This window comes from Salmo trutta, chromosome 29 (genome assembly GCF_901001165.1).
Source record: "Salmo trutta chromosome 29, fSalTru1.1, whole genome shotgun sequence".
NCBI lineage: Eukaryota > Metazoa > Chordata > Actinopteri > Salmoniformes > Salmonidae > Salmo > Salmo trutta.
The window spans coordinates 25,015,357-25,021,356 of record NC_042985.1 but is presented as its reverse complement, the minus strand read 5'-3'; the positions used below and the strand labels follow the sequence as shown (position 1 = coordinate 25,021,356).

The 6,000-nt window shown below is 43.4% G+C and overlaps 1 pseudogene; it reads right to left on the bottom strand.

Annotated features, from left to right (window-relative positions):
• Window positions 1-949: 949 nt before the first annotated feature.
• On the bottom strand, window positions 950-5,347 carry LOC115167612 (lysosomal protective protein-like; annotated as a pseudogene).
• Between the last annotated feature and the right edge of the window lie 653 nt (window positions 5,348-6,000).

The window sequence follows — 6,000 nt, the reverse complement described above, 5'->3', positions numbered from 1 at the left end:
GTGACAGAACACTGAGCCAATCACGGCGTAACACTCCGTATTTTCGACTGGCTTGCCCCTCCACCACAGAAAGCACTGAGCTAGGCTGAAACATCTGCATTTTGGAGCTGCCTTACTCAAGAACCCCCCCCCAAAATACCATGTTTGTATGTGGCTTTATTAACTCTATATTTTTTTGCAAAATGTGGGGCTCAAATGACATGTCACCACTGGTGGTGTAGAGAAAATTTAAAATAATTCTGCAATTCTACACATTTTTCCATTGAGTTCAGAGAAAATGTAGCAGTTTTGAAGCTAATTTCCAGGAATTCTACAGTGAGACAATTTTACCATGACTAATGCTATGCTCCTCTTCTCAAACAAATCAATGAGTGTTTGCCGAATGCCTGTTTTTTTGGTCTGGCTTTTGTTAGTTCTCGAACATGGCATTAAATCTATATTTAAAATACAAATATTTTTCCTCTCCAAAAAAAATGTACATTGCAGACCCCTGCAGTACCCCAGTTGGAAAACGCCTGGACTAGTCAAATGTATTTATAAAACCCTTTTTATATCAGCAGATGTCACAAAGTGCTATACAGAAACTCAGCTTAAAACCCCCAAACAATGCAGAAAGCACTAGTGACATTGATATATATTAATTTTTGCAACAAGTCCTACCTGTAGATCTTGAAGCAACTAAAAATAGCTTAATTTCTGTTAATACAGGAATCACTGGTCCTGTCCAGTTAAACTGCTACACTGATTGGCCTGTTGTGTACTGAATCTTCAGCATGGTGGCTGAGAAGGAGATTTCTGGTGCTCAATAACCATCCCTGGAATTCACCACCATTATCTTTACATGTCTATGGAAGTCACTTAAGATTACTTGGATGTTTTAACACATTCTGTTATTAATCAATCATGTTCAATAAAACAAAATGCTCTTAATTAAATGAGATACAAATGGTTTCATAAAAAGCATTTATTAGAAAGACAAAGAACGTTAGATTATTTTAAAGTGCTAATTGGCCATTTGAGTTCCATGGCATTTCAGCTCCCCCAAGTGGTGACAATTGAAACCCCCTGATTCAGAAACTGCATGAGGAAATTCACAAAAGGCAAATTACAGTTCTGATGCGACTAATAAGCTGCAAATCAGTTAGAAAGCCAACCAGAGTGATTGCACAGCGCGACTAAAGGAAGATTGTTTAGGTGCATCACGTCAAAACATTTCTAAGGCTATTAATATGTAGTTTGCCCTCAAGAAAAGTAAAATGATACATTTACTGAAATTAAGAAATGGCATAGTCCGATTACACTCCTGTCACCCCAACACTGATAAGTGTGTACACTTGCATTCCTCCAGAGTTGAGCTTTGATCTGAGCTTACTTGGAGTGCAACAGAAACATTTCATTTGATCACAATACAAAAACAAAACATTTGTTTCCCCTTTTCCATCCAACCCTCCCTGAGAAAAATGGGCCATCATCCTTGCCCACTAACAAGTTCCATTAGACACTGGAAGCAGCCCCAGGAGCATGCTCAGTAGGGTTTGTTTGACAGGAAGGACTGGAACATGTCTAAGGCGGGGCCTGGAGCCCACTGCGGCACCATGTGACCAGCGCCCTGAAACAGAGGATGGGATTAGAACGCAGCAGCCTCACCCCCGTTGCATCCACTAATCTCTATGAACATGTCTGGTGTGTTAATGAGTCTGAAGACAGTGAATCAATGCCAATATGCTAACTAAGTAGTGCTTACCTTCACAGTCAGGAGGGTGATGTTTCCATACTGCTCGTAGAAGCCGGCAATCTGATCATCAGATATCCAGCTCTGGTACTTGGTGGTTGTCTGGAAATGAAAGAAAAAGTATTCACACCGCATGCCCTGTGAGTTACAAACATGCCAAATACCCTGCAACCCAGCATCCAAATCTCTATACCACATGACCCAAATACCAGTCTTCAAGAGCTTTACCTTCTGGTTGAGCTGCTCCACAAACCACTTGTCTCCCAGGAAGTTGCAGGCCATGTCAGTATCTCCGTTATAGACCAGCGCCCGGACACCCAGAGACAGCAGCTTCAGATACACATCCTTCACTGTCGGGTAGATGTTGGTGTACTGTCCTCCCACCACATCACTACATAGAAAGTTATGGTAAAGATGTTCTTTTGTAGGTAGTTTACTGTTGCCACGTTTTACATGTCCCTTTGCTGAATTTAGACTTCCTGAGTATTAGGGATGTGTGGGTACTAGTGTAATATACCTGCAGATGTCCCAGGGTGGAAGTGTATCAGGGATGTGTAGGGCTTTCCTAACATCACCCTGGTTGAGCCAGTTCATCTGAGCTGTGCTGTTAATGCAGGGAGGGACCTCACCCACAGAAGGAGTTTGGCCAGTGACGGACGGCACCTTCAGCAGCTACAGCGAGACAAAGTACTTACATAACACACCAATTTCTTCCATCATAACCACTTCAAACATAATTTGAGAATAACCAGAACAACCCTTCTGAACACAAGACTACCAATATCTAATGCCAGGATGGACTTGAACACTAATTCTCCATAGGAGGGGCACTTACCTGGAAGGTGTCCCAGTGCTTCCTGTAGTTCCTGAAGAGCTGGCTCATGCTCCTCTCATAGGCTCTGGCCCTGACTCCACCCTCACAGTCCATGTAAAGAGCATACTCATTCAGCCCAGAATCATACACAATACTAAAGGCCTGGCTCAACTGAGGGCAAGAATAAATGCGAGGGAGAAACAAAGGTACAAGTACACATTTCTATGTTAAACCTGTGCATGTCATAGCCCAATTTTTGTATTTGATGTATAATATTTGATGTATTATCCGGTTGTAAAAGTGTTTCCATGTGTACCAGTGTCTTGCAGGCCTCCTTGCTGTTGTTGAAGAAGTTACATGTTCCCTTATCGCAGCAGTTTGTGTTCAGATCTGTCCACAGTCTGCAAGAGGATAGTTTACTTAAACACATTACAATGTCTTGTAACAGAAGCATCAGACAAGCTTGGATTCATATTGTGGGCCTATACATACGTTGTGGGGCTTTGGAAAGGAGTTATCCCTAGTCATGTAAACATAGCAAAACAGTCTGGGCCCACATGAGTGAATGTGTTGTGAGTTCTTACTGTTCTCCGAAGAGGCCGTGGTAGTAACCAAAGTAGATCAGAGACTGGTCATTCAGGGCATAGCTACTGAGGCCATTAACTGTTATACATATTGGATTCATATCATCCTCTCCTGCCTTTTCTACATAATCATTGACAGGTGGTTGGATAGGCTGGAATTCCATTGCATTGCTTTTAACTTATGCTTCGTCTTTAAATTTTCAGGGAGCGTAAGAGTGGAATCCACTCAAAACAATTAAGTCGGTGTGTGAATCAACTCACCTTGAAGTTAATCTTTGCAGTCCCTGTGGCCACACGCTGGCTGAGTGTCGGGGCATAGATCCCACCATAACTCACCGATGATGAAGAACTCATTCTGTGTGAAGTTTGGAAACTTGGCAAAGAAACTCTGCAGAGCTAGGTAGTTGTCATCAGCTACCTAATTGTAAGGGGGAGATAAATCAGTTACTATTACTTTAGTATTCAGTAAGGAAGAGTGAACTGCATGATTTCTGAATCACTGTCAGTGGAGCACAACACTGGGACGTTCAGATAGGAATACAGTGTGTATAATAGACATGCCTATGACAAGAGGTATATAATTGTCTAATTTATTCAATGCATTTCACTCTCCCGAATGAGACCCTGATGAGCTCACCTGGTCGTCGTTGGTGTTGTACTTCTGGTCGTCAGAGTAGGAGTATCCCACACCTGCAGGGGACTCTGTACAGAACGTTGGCCATCCCGTTCCAGCTGAACTTATTCTCATACAGAGTGGCCCCATCATCATTCACCTGAGGGAGACAAAATGATGTTGTTACTCTGTGGGACTCAGAATCACTGCATACAATAAGGTTACACTGGGACACACAGGCAAACTGAAACCACAGGTCCTGCTAAGATCATGCTGAAAAGGTAACGTGTGGGAGAACTCACATGGAAGGGGCCGTTCTCTGACAGAAAGCCATCCAGCGAGCTGCAGCCTGGCCCTCCATTCAGCCACAGCACAACAGGGTCCTTCAGTGGGTCCCTCTGAGGTCACAAACCTGGGGAAGCAGGGAGGTAGAGGGCCAGGTTAACAGGAGATAGAGAGCACCCAAAGACACACTTGGTGCACTCCGCACTTAGTTCTAGACCTCAGGTACAACAGTGTCTGCTGATTATGTTTACGTGTGCATACTAGAACACTAGAATAAAAGTTTGTAATGTGTTATTTTGTCAATCATTAACTTCTCATAGCTTATGGCAAAGGATGCTCTTAAACTTCTCAATGAAAGGTACACACTACAACACCATGCATGACCAATGCTGGAGGAAGTAGCAAAAGAAAAAGTATAAACAATCATCTAGTCCAGCTTCAGAAGCATTTCCTCTTCTGCCTGTGACTTTCTATTTGAAGTTGTCTTTTGTTAAAACATGCTTCAGTTGTCTCTGTAGTAACTACTGTATGTATTAATATACTATTGAGCAATAGCCACTCTTGTAAGTTTATTTATGCCATGCGTTTGTAACAGTGTAGGTTCCGTGGGCTCGAACCTTCCACACATCAACAATTACCCATCGCGCCACAAAAGCCGCGGCCCTTGCAAAGCAAGGGGAACAACCACTTCAGGTCTCAGAGCGAGTGACGTCACTGATTGAAACGCTATTAGCGCGCACCACCGCTAACTAACTAACCATTTCACATCGGTTACGGCCCTTTTGACCTCCTTTTCCGCAGCAACCAATGATCCGTGTCACGGCACCAATGTAACAGTGTAGGTTCCGTCCCTCTCTTCGCCCCAACCTGGGCTCGAACCAGGGACCCTTGCACACATCAACAACTGACACCCACGAAGCATCGTTACCCATCGCGCCACAAAAGCCGCGTTGCAAGGGGAAACTCTACTTCAAGTCTCAGAGCGAGTGACGTCACTGATTGAAACGCTATTAGCGCGCACCACCACTAACTAACTAGCCATTTCACATCGGTTACACGTTGATTCATTTATTATTTCACCCATTGAGTAAACCGATTCCCACTGATACATATTGTAGTAAACTAATGCTGTGCACGAGCTGGAGTTCCTGAAAACATCCCCAACCAGAACAAACTCTAAATTGTTAGTTAGTCAAGGCGGCGACGTATGGCATTACTGATACTCACCAATAACGGAGAAACTTTCCAGGGCTGGCTTTCAAATAGCCCGACCATTGCCGGTAGTTTGGTTTAAACACATTCCCGGTAGTCCGGTTACCTCGTCAGGGACGTAGTCAGCCCATGTAAGACACGAAACAGCAAGGAAATATACCACCAAACTAACAAAATACATGATAGTCATGTCGAGGACGAAACTAGCCTAATGCACCAAAAATGTTGGCCTCAAACGCTTGACTCGAAGTCCTGTGCACGCAACAACTGCGGTGTCTATGCCCTGCATATAGAAGCACTACAGGTCATATGACTACTAACTGAGCTCTCTGGTCACGTGGTCGATCTTTTGTTTTGACGTTCATCACCAGATTGCGTTTCATTTGATAGGCTACATTTGTGCATTAATAATTACTGCCAGTGTCTCGGTTATATCAAGGACGGGCATTTCGATGTATTAATTACTCAATATGTTAATCAATCGAAATGCCAGCGGGCAGCAAAACAACTATGGTGAGCTCTGAATCATCGAGAAAAGTATAACGCTGAAAATATGACAACTCGGCCTACCAAGAATTGGCTACATTTGCCAACATTGTTCCATCGTGGCGTAACATTTAACATATCAACGTTTGATGTAACATGACAGTGAAGAATGTGAGGGTGGTATAATTAGGTGGCAATGTGCATTAGGTGGATGAGTGTCAGAGAAAATGGTAGCCTATAGTCGACCTGAGTTTTCAATAGGCCAGTAAAAGGG